This window comes from Scyliorhinus canicula, chromosome 11 (assembly GCF_902713615.1).
Source record: "Scyliorhinus canicula chromosome 11, sScyCan1.1, whole genome shotgun sequence".
Lineage (NCBI taxonomy): Eukaryota > Metazoa > Chordata > Chondrichthyes > Carcharhiniformes > Scyliorhinidae > Scyliorhinus > Scyliorhinus canicula.
Window position 1 is genome coordinate 144,083,274 of NC_052156.1, and position 26,025 is coordinate 144,109,298.

The following is a 26,025-nucleotide window of genomic DNA, read 5'->3' on the forward strand; positions in this document are numbered from 1 at the left end:
TGCTATGACAAACATATTTAATGATACAAAGAGAAATGCAACACTTGACTTCCACATGCATCAACTGGAACATAAGGTAATTACATTTTGAAAATTAGAATCGAGTTCCTTTTTGATGGTTATCTCCCTCAGTACAGTTCTGTGAAATGCAAGTGGCTGGCTATAGCCAAAAATGCTGTTCTTTTCACCAATTAGATTTCCATCAGCAAGCATTTTAAACATGTGTCTGACCACTTTCTTAAGCAATCCTACAAATAAACGGTGATCTAACGCACAAAACAAAAACAATCCAAAACAATCTATATGCACAATTAGTCTTTGAAGATGCTGTCAAGTGTAACATCAATATACGCGTACTCGCACGTGCCTATTCACCAAGGGGTTAAGAAAAGCAAAAATGGAGGACTTCTGGTGACGGCGGGTGGGAGGCAGCCGCACAATGGACAGCTCCCGTTCGGGAACGGCATTTTCGGGGCTTTAAGCCCGGTCCCAGGGTCCACGGAGGCGGCAAAAGCAGGGAGACGGCACAGAGGAGGCACAGTGAAGGAAAATAGAACATAGAACATAGAACAGTACAGCACAGAACAGGCCCTTCGGCCCTCGATGTTGTGCCGAGCAATGATCACCCTACTTAAACCCACGTAACCCGTATACCCGTAACCCAACAATCCCCCCATTAACCTTACACTACGGGCAATTTAGCATGGCCAATCCACCTAACCTGCACATCTTTGGACTGTGGGAGGAAACCGGAGCACCCGGAGGAAACCCACGCACACACGGGGAGGACGTGCAGACTCCACACAGACAGTGACCCAGCCGGGAATCGAACCTGGGACCCTGGAGCTGTGAAGCATTGATGCTAACCACCATGCTACCGTGAGGCCCCCCATGCTACCGTGAGGCCCCCCTGCTGTCGAGGGTGTCGAGGGTGAGCAAAAAAACGTCCGTAAAAAAAAAACAGCTGAAGGTCCGTCGGGGAGTGAAAAGGTCACTGCGGGGTCACCAAGGAAAATGGAGGCTGGAGCACCGGGGAGGCCACATTGCTTACGGCTGAAGAAATAACTACGGTGATGGCTGCGGAATTCGAAAGGCAGTTTACAAAATACATGGAGACAATGAGGAAGGAGATGAGGGAGGTTTTGAGTGTGCTGGTGGAGGAGGCGATTTCCACGGCGGTGGCGAGCGCAGTGGCGGAGGTGCGCTAGCAAGGGGAGGCGCTGAAGGAAGTGGAGGAGACATTATTGCAGCATGGTCATCAACTTACCTCGATGGGGAAGGAGATGCGGAAGGTGATTGGAGATTAACAAGGATCTGCGAGGAAAAAAGGAACACCTGGAAAACAGATCCAGGCGACAGAATTTGAGGATTGTGGGGCTGCCCGAAGGAGTTGAAGGGCCGAGGCCGACTGAGTATTTTGCCGCGATGCTGGCGAAACTATTGGGGGAGGGGGAGAATCCCTCCCGATATGAACTGGATCGGGCTCATCGGTCGTGGAGGCCTGTATCAAAGGCAAGTGAGCCAAGGGTAGTGACTCTGTGCTTCCCTAGGTACAGTGTGAAGGAGAAGGTCCTGTGCTGGGCCAAGCAGAAGCTGGTGGTGCAGTGGGCTGGAGCTGGTATCCGTGTATACCAGGACTTTACGGTGGAGCTGGCGAGGAGGCGGGCTGCTTTCAACCGGGTGAAGAGGGAACTGTACATTAGCAAAGTGTAGTGCTGCATTGTATATACAGCGAAGCTGAGGGTGACTTACAAGCTCAAGGACTTTTATTTGGGAACGGCGGAAGCAGCGGAGGAGTTTGCGACGGCAGAAGGACTGTGGCAGAACTGAGAAATTGAGAAATAGCCATGTGGCGATGTAACCTCATGACTGTATTTTCTTCTTTTTTGTTTCACTGCATCCGGGTGCATGGGCTAAAGGACACAATGTTGTATATTTTTGGACAAGGGAAGTGATGGGACCTTCACTCGAAGTGAGGGCTCTTTTGGGTGTAGGTGGATATGCGGGGTGTGTATGTTAAAAGGGGATTTCTGGGCTGGGACCTCCACGCTGGCTGGTTTAAGCCGGCCAGTGAACGGGAGTGAGGTGGGTGGGGAGGGGCTACGGCCATCGGAGCCTGGCAGAACAGGGTCCGAGTGGTCTAGCCGGGGTGGAAAGTTGCGAGGAAGGAACAGAGGTTGAGGGGGAGGAGTTTTACAAGAGGTAGTGGACGGGAGGGGTTGGAGAGAGAGAGGGGGTTGCGTGTTTACAACTGTTAGGTATCATGCATGGTACTCTTTCAGAGGTTGGATGGCATTGAGTGTGTGTGTGTGTGTGTGTGTGTGTGTGTGTGTGTGTGTGTGTGTGGGCGCGTGTGTGTGTATGTGAAAATGGAGAATAAAAACATTTATTTATTTTTTTTAAATGAGGAAATGCAGTGGACAGAAAAAAAAAGAGCAAAAATTCCTATTACCTCACTTAGCAGCACATCATTATGTAAACTGTATAAAAGAGGAAGAGACACAGCAACAGCATGAAAAACTATACACTAAAGTAATTCAAAGTATATTTTCATTTTAAAAAGCAACAAAAAGCCGGTGATTTAAACAGGACTTCTCAGTTTCATACTTTATTTGATTTGATTTATTGTCACGTGTACTGAGGTACAGTGAAAAGTATTGTTCTGCATGCAGTCCAGACAGATCATTCCATACATGAAGAAACATAGGATATACAATAAATACACAATGTAAATACTTATCACAGACATCGGGTGAAGCATACGGAGTGCAGTACTAATCAGTAGAGAAGATGTGTGGAGAGATCAGTTCAGTCCATAAGTGGATCACTCAGGAATCTGGTAACAGTGGGCAAGAAGCTATTTTTGAACCTCTTAGTGCATGTTTTCAGACCATTGCATTTAGCAGTAGAATCTCAGCAGTGTGCTTTAAAACTATAGCCACAGAATTAAATGATTTGCCTGTTCGGGTTTGCTTTGCAATAAAATCTAATTTTGATTTGTTCCAGTCCCAAGTTGTTTTGAAGAATTATACTGTAAAAAGCCCAGTGCTTGCTCTGTACAAATTTGATTATACAGACAGACGTTCGTTTTTGCCAGCCACACACACACTTCCCAACAAAATTCCCAACTTTTGCAATGAATAAAATAGGCAACTTCACCCAATTACTTTCGCTCCTGGGCTGATCTGCTACTTCATTCCATATCAGCTTTAAATTCTACTTGGTCTACCGTCCTCTTCCAGGCCCGGACTTTCCCCTTGCTTTGCATAGCTGAATTCCAAATATAGCTGCAATCTGGACGTACAGCAGCATTTGCTGGGTCACAACTCAAGAACAGGGCAGCACGGTAGCATTGTGGATAGCACAATCGCTTCACAGTTCCAGGGTCCCAGGTTCGATTCCGGCTTGGGTCACTGTCTGCGCGGAGTCTGCACATCCTCCCCGTGTGTGCGTGAGTTTCCTCCGGGTGCTCCAGTTTCCTCCCAGTCTAAAGATGTGCAGGTTAGGTGGATTGGCCATGATAAATTGCCCAGTGTCCAAAATTGCCCTTAGTTTGGGTGGGGTTACTGGGTTATGGGGTTAGGGTGGAGGTGTTAACCTTGGGTAGGGTGCTCTTTCCAGGAGCCAGTGCAGACTCGATGGGCCGAATGGCCTCCATCTGCACTGTAAATTCTATGTAAACCCAGAATGGGTCAATACATGGCTGAAATGTTTTGAGTTGGATTTTTTTTTTTTAATCCAACACAAAAATCTTCACGAAAACATGAGAAAATTATACTTTCCAAGGCAGCACAGTGGCGCAGTGGTTAGCATTGCTACCTCACGGCACCTAGGTCCCAGGTTCAATCCCAGCTCCGGGTCACTGTTCCATGTGAGTTTGCACATTCTCCCTATGCTTGCGTGGGTTTTGCCCTGACAACCCCAAAGATGTAAAAAAAAGACGCTAAATTGACCCTTAATTGAAAAAAAAAATTGGGCACTCAAAAAAAATGTTTTAATTATACTTTCCTGCATTTATTTTAGCCACGGTTTCTCTCTGCCTCAACAAAGCCCTGAAGCTCCCACACTGCACAATTTCCATTTCTCCAACCCCTCCTCCAAATCCTCCAAACACCCAACCCATCCAACTGTGCTCGAGTCCCTCCCCTCCAATCCAGAGTTAATCCGCTTGCCCATCACTTGCAATGCTGTAGGAACTCGGTCAGTTGTATTTTTCTTTAAATAAACCATCTCAAATGTAGGACAAGACATCTGGACAAGACATCTAAAATAATATCGGACAGCTTTCCATCATACCCCGGTATTACTCTAGAATTCACCCCCACCCACCAACCTCTAAACAAACTTTTGTGCCACATTGTGTCAAAATCGTTTGCACGTATGTAGAAACCGGTCTGCAGATACCTTTAACTCAGTTGTGACATTTGGATAGAAAACACCAACAAATCGCTGCTCGGCCTTTAGGCTAAGATGAGCATGAGGTCAGGTGTAATGCCTGGATCTGGTATGTCTCTCTTGTGGGGACCATGAATTGGATTCAATTTGAATTGGTTTTTGGAGCAGGCAGGATTAGGGGTTTGCCCCTGTCCACACTGAGCTCTGGCCTTGTAACTCTGATAAAGTAATTTTTTTTAAAAACGCCCACAAGGCTTTTTCCGTTCTCTTCCCAACTGAATTAACTTTGTCAAACTTGCAAAGAATCTGATACTTGTAGAAAAAAGAACATATGGCTTTACTCAAGAATTCCTACATTCCAATGTAGGCTGCTTCATATTATCAAGCCAGTTTTCCAATAAAATTCAGCTTGCTCTTCTGAGTATTTCACCATGGTCAAGGACGTCAAGGATTTTGTTAGAAGGCTGGTTAGCTGCTGCTTTCATTTGACATGTCAGGTTATTGGGAGTGTTAGGAATTAGATTTCACTCAGTGCTGTTATGCTGCAGTTATTGATCTCAGATCAGTAAACACAGTATCAATTTGTAACCGCAGCACCTTATTTATACAGCAATCGGGACTGCCAAATCCGAGAGAGAGAGAGAATGCTATGTAAAACGATGCTTCTGGCATTTAAAGATCAATGAAGCGTACTGAATCAAACTCTCCACACTTTTTAAATACAAGTTTTGAAAGTTTCAACTGACATAATGATCCACTGAATATTTTATAAACCAGATGTGACACCACAGTGGAGTTATACACCCAGATGCTGCTCGACTGCCCCTTCCAGTGGCTCCCATTGAAAACCAAATCCATACTACTTTGCAGCAATGCTCAAGTTACAGTCATTATTTCTGCAGAATTTTAAGACCTCATCATCACATGTAATTATTTGGAAACAAAACCTCCAACTGAGGAATTTACTTGCTTCTAATCCACATTGTACAAAATTGTCCCCAAGAACAAAGCACAGGAATGTGAAACGGCTGTGTAATTACAGCAAGTCGGTGCCTTGCATAGGCAACAGCCTATTCTGCCACACATCTTTTTCAGTCTGGTTAATCCCCTAAAGCATCTCTGCAAAGCTACTTTTTCCTCACCCCCTCCCCGTCATTTTGAAGAGGACCGTCAAACTGAACTACCTTTCTAATCAGGTAATCATGAATCTGGGCATGCCTACTCCAGGCGCACAGCAGCTCAGAACATAGTGTTCCATCTCTATTTGTACTTAGAATAATTGTGTCACCCTAGAATAATTGTCACCCTAATCAGCTCAAATGAACTACTTTAGCCGAACCTATCCACATGAACCATCTTCAGCTCTCTGTTTTAATTTTGATTTCGCCTGGTTAACGTTGTTTAGCTCTGCATTTATTATCCGAAGTTAATAAACCTACTGTCATAATATCCACTCATGTATATAATGAGGTGCAGACAGCGATTTGACAGACAGGATGACCAATGAGCACACAACACAGTGCAGCCAATCACCAGACAGGACACTACCACTATAAAGCCAGAGGGCACTATGTTTCCCGCTCTCTCTGGACCCAGCCACTGAGACAGTCAGAGTCCATGAGCTAGCAAGTGCAAACACCATGCGGTAGCTAGTAAGTCTGGTCAGGCTAATACAAGGTCTCCAGTCAGTTCAGTACAGCGTCGACCCACAGCTGAACATGTACATCAGTTCTATCGTCGAATAAAATAGTGTTGGATTTTCTCCAGTGTTAGACGTTTGCTTCTAGCTTCCCTGCATCAAGTACAGTCCACATCGAACCAGCCTGCCTAACACATCACCTACTTATGCCTATATTTGCCATTGCTCTTAACGATTGAAGTCTGAATCATGCACTTGGATTGCTCACTGTTCTGCAGTGGGCCTTTTATTTGCACAACAAATTATATACCTATAAAAAAGATTCATATTGCTATTATTTGGGAATACAGCTGACCTCGATATTGTCAAAAATACAAAGCAATCTCAACATAGGCTGACAGCAACCCACATTCAGTTAACGGCTGGGGACTGGAAACATCAAGTCAGTTTCATTGAAGATAACAGACAGGACTTTCAAAGGCAAAATCAAGTCTACTTGTTCAGCTTACTCTCATCACACAGCTTCCTGCAAGTTGCTTCAGTGTGGCTTACAGCTATTTAATAATGTTGATCCATTACCAAGAATTCACCTCCTGAAACATAAGAGACGAGGTGTGGGTAAATGGTAAGGCTGGGAAGAATATTCCTTCAGCTGGTGTGGTCTTGTATTTAATGTGCAGGCAGGGTGCAGAGTCATGTTAGGACATAAAGAACCGTGAGGTGACAAACCAAGTTCAAGTTCCACAGTGAGGTAGCACTGACAGGAACAGGGCAGAGATCTTCAGGAAAAGGGTCTGAAAATTTTTGGTATCACTGAGAAAAACTGATCCAATCAAAAAGATCAGGGACGACTTTAGAGGTTTAGGCAAGTCTGCCACCAAATCATAAATAAAATTCTGGCCTCAGCACCTATAGTTTTTAATATTTTTTAAATAAATATCTTTATTGTCACAGGTAGGCTCACATTAATATTGCAATGAAGTTACTGTGAAAAGCCCCTAATTGCCACATTCCGACGCCTGTTTGGGTAGACTGAGGGAGAATTCAGAATGTCCAAATGACCTAACAACACTTCTTTCTGGACTTGTGGGAGGAAACCGGAGCACCTATAGGAAACGCACGCAGACACGGGGAGAACGTGCAGATTCCGCACAGACAGTGATCCAAGCGGGAATCAAACCTGGGACCGTGGCGCTGGGAAGCAACAGTATTAACCACTGTGCTAATGTGCCGTTTAGATTCAAAAGCCACATCGTGTCCACAGTGAATCAATCACTGCAAGAAAAGACAGTCATATAACAGAATATCAGCCCGACAAGTTGAATATGCAAAGCATTAGTTACTTTGAAATCCATCTGCACCAGTGCCTTTTTTGCGCATCCTACTTGAATACTCAAAGTGTAAGGAAGCACACAAAAAATTAACATTTCTTTAGTACGATTCAGAAAATATTTCATGCTGAAATGATATGCAGGTTGTTTGCTTCCCAAATACTTTTCCTATCCACGGTCAAAACATAAACACAGCGTCCACTCCATGACAACCTCTTTCGCTGCAGTCTCTTGTGGAAAAATTGATCTTGTATCAGTAAAGAGCAGAGAAACCTCCAGCCAGTCGGAACAGTTTAACAACACTGCACTCAGAAGGGGCAGCACGGTGGCCTAGTGGTTAGCACAACAGCCTCACGGCGCTGAGGTCCCAGGTTCGATCCTGGCTCTGGGTCACTGTCCGTGTGGAGTTTGCACATTCTCCCCGTGTCTGCGTGGGTTTCACCCCCAGAACCCAAAGATGTGCAGAGTAGGTGGATTGGCCACACTAAATTGCCCCTTAATTGGAAAAAATAATTGGGTAATCTAAATTTTTTTTAAAAACACTGCACTCAGAATAGCAGTAAAGCTGACCCTAAGGTTAAGGCAAACTGGCAAAGCTTTATTTAAGCAAAAAATAATCCAATACATTTGGCTGCTGTTCACGATGTGGAGCACCCAATTCATGGGTGGGATCTCCTGTCACCGCCAACGGGATTTGCAATTGAAGCCACCCCACGCCGTTGGGAAACCTGCGGGCGGGGTTGCGCTGCCAGCAAAACCAGAGAATCCCGCCGGCGGCAAACAGCTGGAGAATTCCGGCCTATTAACTGGAAACAAAAGGCTAGGCATGAAGCAGCAAAAGTTGTGAACTTTGCAAACTTAAATTCTAATTACAGAGTATTAGTTTGCTATTAGTAGCTTCTACTGATATGCCTCCTATGTCTCTTTTCGAGCAGCCATTCAACTGTCCTAATATTCAAAAACCTGAATAAATGAACAAACATGAATACTGTAGTATTGCGCATTATTTTAACTCGCAATCAAGGAATTAATGCAGATACATTTCATTCTCCAGAGTACAGCTGTGGGCTTCTACCTCCATCTAAATGGAGAAAGCAACCACTCAACTCCTTTGGCTCCCAAGCAGTACAATACAATAGCATTGCTCTGTAAACTAAACAACCTCAATGGCATTATATCCCTCATACCTCTGGAATAGCCTCAATGTCCTGATTTTCTAGTTGTTGTCTAGTCAGCTTGTTCTGAAGTTAGCGGTGACCTGTGATGTTATATGACCATATTGATCAAGGCCTCCTGGAGAGAAAAAAAATGCAACCCGTTAAAATCTAGAGTGAACTTTTGTGCACACATAGTTTAGCAAAACTGGAACCTATTCTCAGATTACTCCGTCATATACAGTCCTGGGATGAAACTCTCAAATAAGGATTCATCCAAGTGGGAGGTCCTGCGATGATGCTTGTACTGAGAACACATGGTGCCGTAATTCACTTGAAAAAATAAATATATGCACAGTACATGCATCACATCTGCTGCAACAGACTCAGTGAATCAAAGCTTTTGGAGAATAAAGTTATAGAATTGAATAAGTGAATTGAACAGGCCTGTGCCCATACCACCAAACAATTGCTTTTCTGAGATGGCCTTTTTCGTGGCAATTCTAGTCACTGCAAGCGTGTTCCCTTTTCATCAAATAATGCCATATGTACATTGAGATTCAATATCCAAGTCAGCAATACCTGTTGCCCAAGAAAGTAAAAAGTAACCTCCGAATTGGGCAAATTAGCATTAAGATTTGCCCATGAAGTAGGGTACCAGAAGATTGAGCAGTTCGAGGACTGATTTGTAGGGAGCAGCTCTTGTGAGCTTAGAGGACCTGGAGGAGGAATATGAGCTGCCCGGTAGGGGGTACGGGGTGTGAAGGCGTCCGGGCAGCACGGTAGCATTGTGGATAGCACAATGGCTTCACAGCTCCAGGGTCCCAGGTTCGATTCCAGCTTGGGTCACTGTCTGTGCAGAGTCTGCACATCCTCCCAGTGTGTGCGTGTGTTTCCTCCGGGTGCTCCGGTTTCCTCCCACAGTCCAAAGATGTGCAGGTTAGGTGGATTGGCCATGATAAATTGCCCTTAGTGTCCAAAATTGCCCTTAGTGTTGGGTGGGGTTACTGGGTTATGGGGTTAGGGTGGAGGTGTTGACCTTGGGTAGGGTGCTCTTTCCAAGAGCCGGTGCAGACTCGATGGGTCGAATTCTATGATCTATGATCTGATGGACTGGGTGGCAGCCCCAATAGGAGATGTTATACAGAAATGGGAGGCCGTTGCCTCCCTGATAGCCCGGAGGCGGATTTTGCTTGGGTGGAGGGACTCTCAGCCACCAAAATCAGGGGTGTGAGTGAGTGATCTGGCAGGATTCCTGAGGTTGGAAAAGATTAAGTTTATCTTGAGAGGGTCAGTTGATGGGTTCGCCTGGAGGTGGAAGCCGTTCATCGACTTCTCGGAGGAGGTCTGAGGTGTCAGCAGAGGGAGGGGGGCAGGGGGGTGTGGGTGCTGGTTTATTTACCATGTTGTACAAGTCTGCTGTTGCTCTTGTGTGTGTGTGTGTGTGTGTGTGTGTTTATACAAATGCCATAATAAAATGTATATATTTTTTTAAAAACAGGGTACCAGAAAATGCAAATTCCCAAAAGAACAATTATTATTGGTGGTTTATTTTAGCAGATATTATATTAGGGTTTGCCAACCCTCAAGGATTGCCCGGAATTCTCTTGAAATTGTAAATCAACCTCCGAGACACGACAGTGTGCGGTGCTGGAGATAAAATCATAGGGACATCCATTTTGTTCTCCCAAATTTTCCTTGAACATTTCTCTTCACCAAATGTAAAAAACACTGAAAGTGGGAGGGAAGAAAAGGCTATTTGGCTGACAGGCAAGCAAGCATCTTCCAATTGGGTAATAAGTGCTTTTGCGTTCTCATGGGTGTAAGAAGGTAGTGCATCACAAAGATGGATGTGTTGGCCAACAAATGGCCCGAGTTTGGGGGCAAGTCACATGATGAGACCTCCAGGAATACATTTAAATCACAGTTGGGAACTCTGTAGTTGATGCATTGTGCTTTACATGATTAAAGCCAGACAGGACACAATGAGGACTAATTCACACAAGTGCACAAAGTCAACTAATCCGGTATAGTAATGGTCTCCTTGGTAACGCTTTCTATACTCAGAAGTCAATTAAAAAAGCACAAGATTACACATTTTATAAAATCAAGGAACACGATCACCACCAAACAGATGTTGCAATAGGGCTGACTGAAAGGAGGAAGAAGCTGTAAAAATACCGGAAAGGTTTTATACAGGATTTTAATCAAATGGGAATGTTTGGGAAATTCCATATTTGGATCAGGTGACTTAATCTGGGGACAGTGATTGCAGCATTTTCACTCACTGCCTGCCAACAACACAATATCATAACAAGCAACTTCCTGTTTAAATGTGGAGATTCTAAGGTGTTGTAAAAGGTTTTAGAGTTCTGTATTAGCAGAACACCAAGGACACTGATATCATAACTGAAGTCATTTTCATGAAATAATGCCAAGTATTCTTAGTTGTATAAATATCAGGAGAGTACAACACCGTAGCATTTTAAAATACCACGGCACTAACTTCCAGAAGGCAAACAGAAATAGGGACAGATAAATGGAAACAAGTGGTTTTAGTGGAGGTATTGTATTGAACGTACAGCGCAGAAACAGACCACACAGCTCAACTGGGTGTTGATATTATGCCCCATATAAGCCCATATTCACCCCACTTCATAGAGCACTATCCATAAATCCTTCTGTTCCTTTCTGCCTAGTCTGCTTGTTCAGCTTCACCTTAAATCAGGGGTGGGCAAACTACGGCCCGCGGGCCGCATGCGGCCCGCCAAAGGTATTTCTGCGGCCCACCAAGTCATTAAAAAAAAAAAATTTTTTTTTTTAAGGTTAATGGGGGGGGGGGGGGGGGGGGGCTGTTGGGTTACTTACTGGTATAGGGTGGATACGTTGACTTGAGTAGGGTGATCATTGCTCGGCACAACATCGAGGGCCGAAGGGCCTGTTCTGTGCTGTACTAGTTCTATGTTCTATATGAGGCGCCCAGAATCATAACCGGGTGAAGTAATTATTTTACTTAATATACTATGCGGCCCTTTGTGAATTGTGAATTTCTGAATGTGGCCCTTGCACGGAAAAGTTTGCCCACCCCTGCCTTAAATGCACGTATGGTTCCACATTCTTACCACTCTCTAGGTAAAGAGTTCCTTTTGAATTCCCTATTGGAACAATTAGTGACTATTTATGGTCTCAAGTTTTTGTCTCCACCATAAGTAAAACATTTTCTCAATGTCTACCCTAACAAACATTTTCATAACCGTAAAGAGCTCCAACAGGCTGCCAATCAGCCTCCCCCCCCCCCCCCCCCCCCCCCACAGAGAAAAGAACACCAGCCTGTCCATCCTTCCAGAAGCATGTCTTCTCAATATTGGTGTCACCCTTGTGATGATCTATATCTTGTGCAGTATCCCTATATCCTTTTATAATATGAAGTCCTGAACTGTGTAATTTTAAACATGCAAATTAAGCTGCTTTATATTCACAGGTTGGTTGGTTCACATGTGAAAGTCTATCTATCTACTGTGTAATGTGGGGAGAATAGTTTGCATTGTCCAAACACAAGAAGTCATAAACCCGCCTTGCAAGACAAACACTTCCAGCTTGCTTATTGTAGCCACCTGGGGTAGCCACGTCCCGATTTCAAAATTTACACTTGCAAAGAGTAAAGGGAAAATTGGACAATGCTAAGAAAACAAGCAGGTGCAAGGTTTGTCTGTGGATTAGAGTTTGCAGCTCCCAGACAAAACCGATACTACAAACCATTAGCATAGTAATAAGCTATCTCCGGGGACAAAAGAGAAACATTTAAGAAAACGATACCAGAGCAGACTCCCCGGCGCCAGTGGAGACTAAAACAAAGGCAGGCCAACGGTCACCTAGGGCCCGCCCAGTGATCAAGCAACCACCCCTTTATTGGAGAAAATCAATACAGATGATTAGGACATGGTCCAATTAATTGGGGCCAAGTTCAAGGTCCGCAACAAAAGGGCACGAAGCCCCTTTGGGGTATAAAAAGGAGCCCCCAAGACAGATCACTCTCTTCTTTTCCACCTTCATCTTGGCCTTGGCTCTCAGCGACGGGAGACCCGCCAAGCACCAGACAAGTAAGTCTAAAGTCAACGCACACTACGAGATATAGCAGCCTCAGAACCGGACAACGGCCATTGTTCCTCTGACCGAGTGGGCACCCGAAGCTAAGTATAGGCTTTTAGTAGTAGTTGTAGTTTAATGAGTAGAATTTGTGCATGAGTATAATTGACTGTGTGTAAATAAATGTGCATTGATTTCAAACTTACTAACTGGTGTATCGAGTCTTTGATCAGTAAGCTTGTGGCGGTATCGAAAAGATACCTGGCGACTCTTGAGCTAGCATAATTAAAACAGAGCAAATTAAGGAGAGCATAACGAGCAACATTATCCGTTACAGATTTTAAGGACACTGGATAGTCACGTGAATTAACAGACTTTTCATCTCTGGGGCCTGGGTTTCATCCCAGAATGGTGGCTTGAAAGTCTCCTCTTTTGTTTTTAAAAGTCAGCTTTTTAAAAATAAATTTAGAGTACCCAATTCTTTTTTTTTTCCAATTAAGGGGGAATTCAGTGTGGCCAATCCACCTCTTTGGGTTGTGGGGGGTGAGACCCACACAGACATGGGGAGAATGTTCAAACTCCACACAGACAGACAGTGACCCACAGCCAGGATCGAACCCGGGTCCTCGGCGCCGTGAGGCAGCAGTGCTAACCACTCAACCACCGTGCCGTCCACTCCTGTTTGCCAACTGCAAATAACTTCAATGTAATTAATCTGCTGAGTCTTCACTTAGTCCCTTGGCACCAAAACTACCCATGTTCCAACACAAATTGACAGTCCAAGAGAGGATACAAGAATGGGAAATGAAAGAGTGTGCAGGAAATCCCACTGATGTAAGAATACAATGTTCTTTGGAAACTAGTTATGGTGAAATGTTCTGGTAGATTTATAAAAGCAAATTTAATCTACATCTGGTGTTATACCGGACTGAACAAAGATCATTCTTCAGCACGGTTATTTCCAACCTTATCCAATACAAACACAATGCTGGAGTTGGATAAGGGGGGAAAACGCTAGATTTTAAAGACCTTGAATAAGCACATTGACTTTTCTTATGTTCTCTCCGAACTACCCAGCAAACAATTGCCTTCCTATTAGGTAATCGGAACAGCACAATTGAAACTAAAATACCCCTCTCAGCACAACACTGACAGACATCGCTGTCTGACTTCAACAGCAGACCAGGTGGTACATAAAAGAGGAAGCCCTGAACGGTCAATTAAGCCTTCAATCCAAAAATAAATCTTAAACTTAACCATTCTTATTGTGTTGTAATGTTCCAGATATCTGCAGGCAGGACACTAATTGGAGTTGTAGACTCAGCCTGTGAGATGTTGAGTTCATATACACATGGAGCTGCCAGGTTTCCAGTCAGCACAAGCTAGTGAACCATACACAACGTAGCACTACAGCATTGGCTTGGTCCAACTTCAGAAGCTCGGTGTTAGCGGTTTCCAACCCAAATTCTCCCGCTATGTGCTTGGCAAACTTTACACTCGTATGGTAGTTTAACAGGTAGCAATTATATGCTCCCATTTTACATCCAAGAATGATAAATACAAGAGAAAGTCTTTAATTTGTCAGCAGTAGAAGGGTCACATCAGAATAGTTCAGTCCTCCTGTGCTGGCATTGCTGTGACTTTTTTGGCTGCTGCTCCAAACTAGGCAGTAGAAGACAGCCAACGTTAAACTACCCATCCTTTTGTTGACAAGTTCCTGACCTCTTTGGAACATAAGAAACAGAAGCAGGCATTGGCTGTTTGGGCCCTCAAGCCTGCTCCTCCATTCAATATTATCCTAGCTGAAATTTCTACGTCAACTACACTTTCTTGCCTCATCATGCCCGGCCTCATTATTCCCGAATTCCTTTTGTGTCGAAAACCTACATCCATTGAGCATCCATGGTCCTCAAAGGTTAGAGGATGCCAAGAGAATTCCAAAGATTTGCAATGCTTTTATTTAAGAATTTTTTCTTCTTCCCTCTTGCATGGTTGACTCCTCAATCTGAGACAATTACCCCTAATTATTGGGGTCTCCGAACACAGGAAAAATCTACCTGTCAAACACTCTAACTTAATACATTTCAATGCAATCACCTTCCATTCTTCAAAATCCACCTCAATGGAAAGTCCTCTCATCTCAAGAAACATTCTAGTGAACCTTTGTTGCACCTTTTCTAAAGGCAAGTAAATCCTTTGGCAAGGAGAACACAAGTGTATAGTACGGCAGGTGTGATCTCAATGTCCTATAACAATTGTAGCAAATTCTCCTGGCAGCAATGATCACTGAATACGTTAGGGCTAAGAAGTGGCCACGCAGAGTGATCAGCTGAAAGGCCACTCTAGCCCACGTCTATCTTAGCAAAGGGCCTGAAACTAGTGCTAGGAACAGCCGCCCATAAGCTTGCTAACCAGCTTATAAAAACCTGCAAGTGTCCATTTAAGAGGTTGCGTAGCATTTTGGTAGTTAGCACTGCAAGCACTGTCCTCTCAACAGTGATTGGCTATTTAATAGTAAATAGGTCACACCTCCCACAGTCCAAAGATGTGCGGGTTAGGTGGATTGGCCATGCTAAAAAATTGCCCGTAGTGTAAGGTTAATGGGGGGATTGTTGGGTTACGGGTATACGGGTTACGTGGGTTTAAGTGGGGTGATCATTGCTCGGCACAACATCGAGGGCCGAAGGGCCTGTTCTGTGCTGTACTGTTCTATGTTCTATGTTCTATGTTGATTTCAGTGCTCCTTAAAGGATGGTTGGATTTCATGTTTGTTGCTGAAGCTGTGAAAAGGACCTCGGAGACACATTGGGCACTGCTACAACCTGGCTAATCCCACCCAGGGTGGTCCGTTCTGGGTGGGATTAGCCAGGTTGTAGCAGTGCCGGAACAACCCCACTATCTAGCGTCTTATGGGCCAGGGTTTAGAAAATCCAAAGTATATTATGGAGTTCACCTGATCTATAACTTTTTGTTGAATTTGATTAGGATGAGCACAAGAGCCTTCACATGGAAGTTTGATTCAACAGTCTTCCTAGACACTTTAATCAAAACAAGCTTTATTCTAAGAACTTAGTTTTTTTTTCTAACTTTTAGCGTACTCAATTATTTTTTCCAATTAAGGGGCAATTTTAGTGTGGCCAATCCACCTATCCTGCACATCTTTTGGGTTGTGGGGGCGAAACCCACGCAGACACGGGGAGAATGTGCAAACTCCACACAGACAGTGACCCAGGGCCGGGATTCAAACCCAGGTCCTCAGCGCCGTAGGCAACAATGCTAACCACTGTGCCACCGTGCTGCCCTCTAAAAACTTAGTTAACATATATATAAACAAAGAGCAAGAATTTCTATCAATTACTAACAGAAAGATACTCCACGGCTACAGTAATCTATGTATAGCACTTAATGAATTCCTCCTTAACTGTTCCAATTCAAAAACAAAATCCCATAAATCAAACCCCCTTTTCAAGGGCGTGGCCCAGCACTCTGCATTCTCACTTGAATAAGACTGGCTTTCCCTGAGATACTGACCCCATCTCAACAGCAGGTTTAAACCCTTCCGGAAAGCAAACTATACCTTAAAAGCCACCACCAAAAGTGATTTTTACTGGAACAGATATTTAAAATGAAACGAGAGACAGAGAGAGAGAGAGAAAGGCCAAAGCACTTCTTTCTCCTGTCTGAGTCCACAGCAGTCAAATCAAAAGCGAAAGTAAAACAGCTCACAGTGCCACAGCCCAGCTCCACCCACACAATGACATCACTGAAGTCACGTGACAAGATAAAAAACACATTCTTAAAGGGACACTCGCATGACAAGCAGCACTGTTATTTTTAGTGCCCCTGCCTGGGTGCCAAATTGGCAGTGCAAAGGTGCCCAGGTGGCACCCTGCACGGAGGCCTGCCATCCAGGGGCCTATGATCTCTTTCTCTTCCTCCCCCCCCACCCCCCCCAGCACTGAAATGCGCCTGGCTGGGATCTATCTCATTAGCGAGGCTGGTAGATGCCTGGTGGCCAGTACGTTCGGCACTCTCTCGGGATCTACTGGCCATGTCGCACCCTGGTTCTGACGGGACACAGCCGGTAAATCACTCCCATCAGGGAGACTTTCATCAACACTTCAGCAACATTCAGTCTGGAAATTCTATTGAGGCCTTCATCGAAAGAGAGACATGTTATGCTCCTCCACCTCAAATGAGTCACCAGGACAAAGGAAGTGCTTAGTCATGGGCATCTTACTTAGGGTCCAGTTCTGGAAGACAAAGTGTGGGTGGCTATGAGCAATGTTCCTTGTAATTCTTCTTTAATGCGTTAGTGACTTCATTAAGCAAGCAGCTTCTTTTTTGCATGGCCAAACATGTGCAGGCACTTGCTGTGCAGCTTAGATGGGACATTGGGCACGAGGACATGAGGCCAAGTACAGGAACACCAGCTGCTTCAGGAGGGATGAACAGAGGGGCACGGGAGAGGTAGCAACATCCTTCACCTTTGCAGGTAGAGGACATCTTTCCTCCTCTTCTGGATCGCCTCCACAGGACGCCCAGCACCACATCAAGGATGTGTACTTCCGCCTTCAGGTGCCCAAGCCATTTTGCATTGTGCCACGATGTGCCCGTCAGAGCACTCCGCACCTTTACTGCTCCCTGAAAATTTTATCTAATCAAGGTTTGCGTGCTAAACCTGCAGATTTCTATTTACCGTTATTTGACTATGCCTGGAAATGCTAATCAGTAATTAGACCAAAATTGTGTACTGATTGCAAATTGGCTATCCTCATTAGCATTGCAATCATTTTGCGCCTGTTTTTAAAACTTTTTTTGCTAAAATAATGTTCCCTTGCTTTTTTTAATTACTCCAACCCCCTTGCAATAAAAGCTAATAGATAATTTGCCTTACTAATTGCTTGTTGTACTGTTCTTTGTGACTCTTCAGACAGCAGTAAAGCAGAAATCAGCAATTCATCAACAGAAGCAATAGAACCTCCCACATGGCAGCACATTTTGATGCTTCAGTAGTCTAGCTGGTTATGGAAACACCACTTTCTCCATTGCAAGCTTGTCTCTCGTTAAATCCGTGATAATTTCTGGTCATGGATCGGTTATGGGGCGACATGGTGGCACAGTGGTTAGCGCTGCTGCCTCACGGCCACGGATCACTGTTCGTGTGGAGTTTGCACACTCTGTGCCTGTGTGGGTCTCACCCCCATGCTAAATTGCCCCTCAATTTGTAAAAATGTATTTTTTTTTTTACTATTTTTAAATGTCTGAGTGAACATCAGATTTTTGTATTCGGGCTGGGCAACCGCAGAACAAGTGTGGCATTACCAGGGTTGTATGGAAGGCCTGCCTTTGGTGCTCCAGCACAGTGTTGAAATTGAATTTTTATAAAACATTAAACAACCCTCGTGCCATCACCAGCCCGCTCCCCACACAACCCATGCTCCATCCATGCCCGACTCTCGAATCTCCCCATGTACCCCTCGCAACCTCGGTGCCAACCTATGGCCCCCTCTCCTGAAACCCCATGGCCCTTTATAGCCCCTCTGTAACTTAGTGCCAACAATTGCCAACCCATGCCCCCACTCACCACCTTTTGCCACACCATGCCAGCTCACTCAGTATCTACCATGGGAAGGCCTATGAACCGCATGAGATTAAATAGGTTCTAAATGCCTATTGTAAAAAAAATTTTTATTAAAATAATATGTTCAAAACCAGTTTACAACTTTTACATTCCATCAACTTTATTATCCTTTGCAACGGATTATCTCTTAGTACAACAAGCATTTAATTCAACTGCATAATTCAAATCCTACATTTAATTGAGTTGCATAATTCCTTATAAAGATGTGCATTGAAATTCACAGTCCCACTTCAGAGTCCATCCCTACTTTGAACTGTCAAATCAAACTGGTAAAATGATCATGGGACAGTTGCGGAATTGGTCATGCAGCACAAATCAAGTGATGGAAGTCCTTCGGTTTATGTCAACAGAGTGAAACAGTAGCAACCATTTGTATTTAAACGCACCAAAATACATTTCCCCTCAGGCGTTTGATAGCTTCCTTGGATAGATCAGGAGTTTATAAATATTTGTGCCTACTTTTAGCATTCACAAAGGGCATTTGACCTCCCACAAAGGGGTCTCAGGCCCATATCAAAAGGAGTACCATACTTCTCCAAAAGGGTACCCCGGCTATCCAAACAAATCCACAAAATTCAGACCTCCTCCTACCAGGTCTAATCGGCGCAGGCGAGGTTTCAGACACCTCTCACACCAAAATCGAACCAGTGGAAATGACTGCTGATTACTACGAGCGTTCACAAATCCCAACCTGGGCCCACTCCCACAGAAATGGTAGGCGCGGTGTTCAGGGATGGAACTTCGGATTTGGGCCTCCTCTGTCATTTTCGCCACAATTTTCGCTCTCCATTGTGGCGAAAATCCAAGCTCAAGGACTGGATTGTCTGGTTCCCCCATCCTTGTGTTTCACGGCGGCACGCCGTTTGCTGGTGGTGGGATTCCCTATTCCTGCCAGTTGTCAATGGGCTGAAGCCACCTCATTCTGCTGTGGGCAGGGTACACTGCTGGCGGGACAAGGGAATCCCACGGGGCCGGAAAGTTCCAGTCCAAGTGTCTCCCTGCAATGGGAAAGGTAGAAAGAAAGAAAAATCTGATGGAAGTCTTAAGCGGGCTGCGAACACATGCCCACCACCATAGGCCAAGTGTTATATTCATGGCAATCTGGTAAATTGCACTGAACTCTTAGTCACAGACCTTTGGTCCGAGATAGAGTCATAGAATTTACAGTGCTGAAGGAGGCCATTCGGCCCATCGAGTCTGCACCGGACCTTGGAAAGAGCACCCTACCCAAGCCCGCACCTCTACCCTAACCCCGCAACCCCACTTAACCTTTTTGGACATCAAGGACAATTTTAGCATAGCCAATCCACCTATCCTGCACATCTTTGGACTGTGGGAGGAAACCGGAGCACCCATGGGGAGAACGTGCAGACTCCACACAGACAGTGACCCAAGCCGGGAATTGAACCTGGGACACTGGAGCTGTGAAGGAGCTGTGCTAACCACTATGCTACCGTACTGTCCCAGCAGAGGCGAGCTGAGAACAGGAGAAAAGCTGACGGCAAGATGAGCTGCCACACTTGTGTACGGTAATTCGGCAACCTGGTTGGTCAGCCATAATAGAGCCCAATATTAATATACAAAAAATACATGGTAGAAACAATATACCATTCTAAATATCAGTCATCTCAGTTAATACTGGAAATAGCTGAAAATGCTTATCCACTGAGCTACTCTTTTTGATTCATCTATTTTGATACGAATAATTAAACCCGATATCTTGCTCAGCGTTTTGAAGAAAACATTTTGTGGCAGACGGAATAATTAGAAACTTTTTCTTTTGCGGTTCCAAAATTTAGCTTTTCCTTGCTAAACTTGTATCTTCAGTTCCTTGAATTTTTCTTTCACTATGCCTCAGTATGCAACCTCCTGCCCAATACTTTTAACAGAGCCTTAATCATTTACATTTCACCATCTTTCAACTTCCCTGTTCCCACTCTCTTTGCTGTAAAATCAATTACATTATCTCAAGTCAGTCACAAAAGCTGCCTGCAATTCATTCCGGTGAGCTAGTTCGTTCAAACCTATTCTGGGCCCATTAAAAATTTTTCCCTTTGCTTTAGATGCCAGAATGTGACGTCACTGACCACAAAGAGTTTCAACCGCGTGATAATTTTCCAGTCTGCATTGGTCAATCTACCTTCTGCATTGGTCAATCTACATTTGATTTACTTAGCACAAGCGCATGCTAAAACATCGATGAAGTTTGGACTGGGAGATGGGTTTATTCCAATTTGGCTCCCAATAACCTCCTGAACCAACGCCTAAGTTTGCAGGTTGGATTTAGCTGAACAAGCAGTAGGTGGTTGATCAGCACCCTGTACTGGGAAGCTGCACTGTGTCAGTTGATCAAATGGCAACCTGCACACATTTTAGGTCCCATAGCCTTGGAGCTGCCACCTGCAGGTGGGGCCAATGTGCTTGGTGAAGCAGGCTACGTCCCAATAGGAAGAGCGTTCACACTAAATGACAGCGTCTATCATTTTGGAAATAGAACATGTTGCTGCCACTGTACCTCAGCTGGCAGATGGCTAATGGCGACAGCCAGGATCAGCGCACAATGAGTTAAAACAGCCCTCTGCTGAGCATGGAGAAGCAACATGCTGCCAAAGGGGATTAAAAGACAAATGTACCTCTGCAGTTAACAAGGGCGATGGAATGTGCAATGGTTTCTCAGTCATGCCTGTGGTGGTCTGAAATTTACCTGTCCCTTCTTGTGTTGAGAATTATTTTTAAAATTCATTTACGGGATTTGGGCGTCGCTGGTTAAGCCAGCATTTATTGCCCATCCCTAGTTGCCCTTCAGAAGATGGTGATGAGTCGCTTTCTTGAACCGCTGCTGTCCTTTAGGTGTAGGTACACCCACTGTGCTAATAGGGAGGGAGTTCCAGGATGTTGCTCCAGCGACAATGAAGGAGCAGTGATGTATTTCCAAGTCAGGGCGGTGTGTGACTAGGAAGGAAACCTCCAGGTGGTGAGGTTCCCAGATAAATGCTGCTCTTGTCCTTCGAGATGATGGTAGTCATGGGTTTGGAAGGTGCTGTTTAAGGAACCTTGGTGAGTTACTGCAGTGCATCTTGTAGATGGTATACACAGCTGCCACTGTTCTTCGGTGGTGGAGGGTTTGAACGTTTGTGGAAGGGGGAGCAATCAAGCGGGCTACTTTGTCCTGCATGGTATTGAGCTTAGAGAGTGTTGTTGGAGCTGCACTCATCCAGGCAAGTGGAGAGTATTCCATGACACTCCTGACTTATGTCTTGTAGATGGTGGACAGGCTTTGGGAGAATCAGGAGGGGAGTTACTCGCCGTAGGATTCCTACCCTTTGACCTGCCCTGGTAGCCACAGTATCAATGTGGCTAGTCCAGTTCAGTTTCTGATCAACGGTAACCCCCAGGATATTGATTGTGGAGGATTCATAGATGGTAATACCACTGAATGTCAAGGGATGGTGCTTAGATCCACTCTTGCATGAGATGGTCAATGCCTGGCACTTGTGTGGCGCGAATGTAACTTGCCACTTGTCAACCCAGGCCTGGATATTGTCCAGGTCTTGCTGCATTTGGACATGGACTGCTTCATTATCTGAGTCGCCGCGAATGGCGCTGAACATAATCCCCGCTTCTGACCTCGTGATGGAAGGAAGGTCATTGCTGAAGATGGTTGGACCTAGGACACCATGCTGAGGAACTTCTGCAGTAATGTCCTGGAGTTGAGATGATTGATCTCTAACCACTACATCCATCTTCCTTTGTGCCAGGTATGACTCCAACCAGCAGAGAGTCTCCCCCCCCCCCCCCCCACCCCCGATTTCCATTGATTCCAGTTTAGTTCGGGCTCCCTCATGCCAAACTTGGTCAAATGCTGCCTTTTTTTTTAAAATTAATATAAATTTAGAGTAGCCAATTATTTTTTCCAATTAAGGGGCAATTTAGTGTGGCCAATCCACCTATCCTGCACATCTTTGGGTTGTGGGGGTGAAACCCACGCAGACACTGGGAGAAAGTGCAAACTCCATACTGACAGTGACCCAGGGCCAAGATTCGAACCTGGGTCCTCAGCGCCATAGGCAGCAATGCGTCAAATGCTGCCTTGATGTCAGGGGCAGTCACTCTCACCATACCTCTGGCATTCACCTCTTTTGTCCATGTTTGAACCAAGGCTGTAATGAAGTCAGGAACTGAGTAACCCTGGCAGAATCCAAACTGAGTGTCTGTGAGCAGGTTATTGCCGAGTAAGTGCCGCTTGATAGCACTGCTGATGACTCGTTCCATCACTTTACTGATGATAGACTGATAGGGTGGTAATTGGCTGGGTTGGATTTGTCCTGTTTTTTGTGCAAAGTCACACCTGGGCAATTTTCCACATTGCTGGGTAGATGCCAGTGTCGCAGTTGTACTGGAACAGCTTGGCTAGGGGTGCAACAAGTTCTGGAACACAAGTCTTCAGTACTATTTCTGGGATATTGTCAGGGCTCTTGCAGTATCCAGTTCCTTCAGCCCTTCCTTGATATCATGTGGAGTGAATCGTATTGGCTGAAGACTGACATGTGTGTTGCTGAGGACCTCCGGAGGAGACCGAGATGGGTCATCCTCTCGGCACTTCTGGCTGCAGATTGTTGCAAGTGCCTCAGGCTTTTCTTTTGCACACAAGTGCTGGGCTCCTCCATCATTGAAGATGGGGATATTTGTGGAGCCTCCTCCTCCAGTGAGTTGTTTAATTATCCGCCACCATTCACGGCTGGATGTGGCAGGACTACAAAACTTAGATCTGAACGTTCGTTGTGGAATCGCTTAGCTCGGTCTATTACTTGCTGTTTATGCTGTTTGGCACACAAGTAGTCCTGTATTGTAGCTTCACCAGGTCGACACCTCATTTTTCATTATGCCTGATGTTGCTCTTGGCGTGCTCTCCTGCACTCTTCATTGAACCAGGGTTGATCCCCTGGCTTGGTAGTAATGGTAGAGTGGAGAATATGCCAGGCCATGAAGTTGCAGATTACGGTTGAATACAATTCTGCTGCCACTAAAGGCCCACAGTGCGTCATGGATGCCCAGTCCTCGAGTTGCTGGATTTGTTCGACGTCTATCCCATTTAGAACGGTGGTAGTGCCGCACAACACGATGGGGGTATTGGAAGAGATTATGAAGAGAATGTAACCATTGTAACAAAATGATTGGGAAGTGGATTTTGTTGAGACCATGTTGAGTTATTCTGCTGTCCCTCATATATATCTTTTCTTCACATTTTATTGATGGAATGTAAACGGTACATTAATGTGAATGTAGCAACCCCCCATGAGAATCACGAGTATGGTATCTCAATTAAGAGCTGATCCCGAGTTGTTATAATTATGTGCATGTCTGACTTGTTGTTTAAGCTAACAAGACAAGCTTAGAGAAGAAAATAGCCCAATACTATGTATGTCTCTAGCTGGTCCACATTTTATCTCCCAACTCCACTGGCTTCAATTTTACGAGGACTCCTAGATGCCACACTCGGTCAAATGCTGCCTTGATGTCAAGGGCAGCCACTCAACCCAACATTGGCCTTCAGCTCTCTTGCCCATGTTTAGTCATAGGCTGTAATGAGGTCTGGAGCAGAGTGACCTGCAGAACTTAAACTGAGCACAGTTATTGGCAAGTGCCACTGTCAAAGATACTTGCCTGATGACTGAAAGTGGGCTGATCCACCAGAGTGAATTGGTCTGGTCGTTTTCTGGACGTGACATGTAGGCACACGTCCCCATATTCAAATAGCCAGTTGACATACCAGGGCCATTTCTGCTTTATTGGGTAGGTGCTCCTGTACTGGGACCACTTGACCAGACGTATGGCCAGTTCTGTAGCACAATTCTTCAGTGCCACAGTTGATAAGCAGTGAGGAACACAACTTGGTGACACAAGTAACAATACAACCATTATTATGCTTAGGGGGTGATTAAAGACACATGCACTGCTTGAATAACATTTTTTTGTAAAATAAATACTGGGGCTGGTTTAGCACAGTGGGCTAAATAGCTGGCTTGCAAGGCAGAACAACGCCAGCAGCGCGGGTTCAATTCCCGTACCGGCCTCCCCAAACAGGCGACTAGGGGCTTTTCACGGTAACTTCATTGAAGCCTACTTATGACAAGAAGCGATTATTATATTATAGTTATTATGAAACAGACCGAAGACTCTGACCAAAAAATATGGTCAACTTTAAAAGCACATTTGCACACACTTCAAATATTTAAAAATTGACTGCAAGTAATTCACTCATTCAATTAATAGTTCTCCAATTCCCACCATCTCTAACTTTACAGGCTAGATGTGAATTTGCTTTTTTGACACCAAGTTTGCACACCTTCCAGCTATGAATAAATGGTACCAAACAAACCCTGAAAAACAAAGATCCTGAAAAACAAAGAATCGCTGTGGTTATTTCTACCATACTGCTCCCTGTTTAACTCATTTTTAATATAGTTTTACTTGGGTCAGAGGGGTGGGGGGAGGTTCCTGCATTTATTTCCATCTCTGTCCCCAAACATGGTGCATCAGTATTTCTCCCATTATTTTAATTCCCTCGGAATTTTCCTTCTGGGTATTTAATTCTCTCAGAGTGTACATTTATCAGTATTATCTTCCCTCCCGGTGTTAATTTTTCTGAAGTACAGTTCTTCCCTCCATGGGAATGACGTGGCACATAGCAGGCGGATTCCCTCTCCCTTTTGAAATAGGTTTTACTTTTGGTGTCCTCACAAACAATAGCAACTGATCAAAACGAAGAACCTCTAAAGATCAAAAGCTGCACTGAAACCCAAACCTTCACATAGCGATGTCATCATCTGCAACAGGGGCTTAGAAATAATTTGGATCATCTTTGCCCTGTCTTTACAAAGGTTTCTCCTCTCAGAACTGTGAATCCTCTGTTCATTGATTAACATCTAACTGGGTGGTTACGTGCTGTGGATTGAGAGGGACTCTGTAACCTGCACTGAATTCTTTGTGCGCGTTAAATTTCTGCAAAGCTCAAAGAGTTCAGTGCGGGATTCAACACGGGAAGTCAACTGGCTATTTGAATATGGGGACGTGTGCCTACATGTCCTTGTGCATGCACACAAGTGAAGGAGGGGGAAGAAAGCTGTTGGAGCCAAGTTTTTGTTTTGTACGTTAAAAGCAAAATAAGGCAGATGCGGAAATCTGTGGAGAAAGAAAAAGAGTTGGACACTAAAAACTAGAAGCAGAGGACACCATCTCAGATTAAAGGGACAATCCTTTAAAACAAGAGATGAGGAGGAATTTCTTCAGCCAGAGGGTGGTGAATCTGTGGAACTCTTTGCTGCAAAAGGCTGTGGAGTCTAAATCACTGAGTGTCTTTAAGACAGAGATGCTGATTAATAAGGGGTTCAGGGGTTATGGAGAGGAGAGTGGGGATGAGAAAATATCAGCCATGATTGAATGACAGAGCAGACTCGATGGGCCGAGTGGCCTAATTCTGCTCCTATGTCTTATGGACTCCAATGTTTCTCTCGCCCCATATTTCTGTTTTTATTTCAGATTTCCTGCATGCACAGAAACGGGGTTAACATTTCACGGTAGCACAGTGGTTAGCACTGTCGCTTCACAGCGCCAGGGTCTGAGGTTCGATTTCCGGCTTGGGTCACTGTCTGTGCAGAGTCTGCACGTTCTCCCCTTGTCTGCGTGGGTTTTCTCCGGGTGCTCCGGTTTCTTCCCACAAATCCTGAAAAACATGCTGTTAGGTGAATTTGACAATCTGAATTCTCCCTCTGTGTA

At 44.8% G+C, this 26,025-nt stretch overlaps 1 protein-coding gene across 7 annotated transcripts in view; it reads right to left on the bottom strand.

Annotated features, from left to right (window-relative positions):
* The window catches only part of LOC119973455 (plexin-B2-like), a 290,890-nt gene that overhangs the window by 195,577 nt on the left and 69,288 nt on the right, over window positions 1-26,025 (bottom strand). For all 7 annotated transcript variants that reach the window (XM_038811623.1, XM_038811619.1, XM_038811625.1 and 4 more), the window contains exon 2: window positions 8,553-8,658. The gene's annotated coding sequence lies outside the window, so the exon portion shown is untranslated. The remainder of the gene's footprint in view (window positions 1-8,552; window positions 8,659-26,025) is intronic.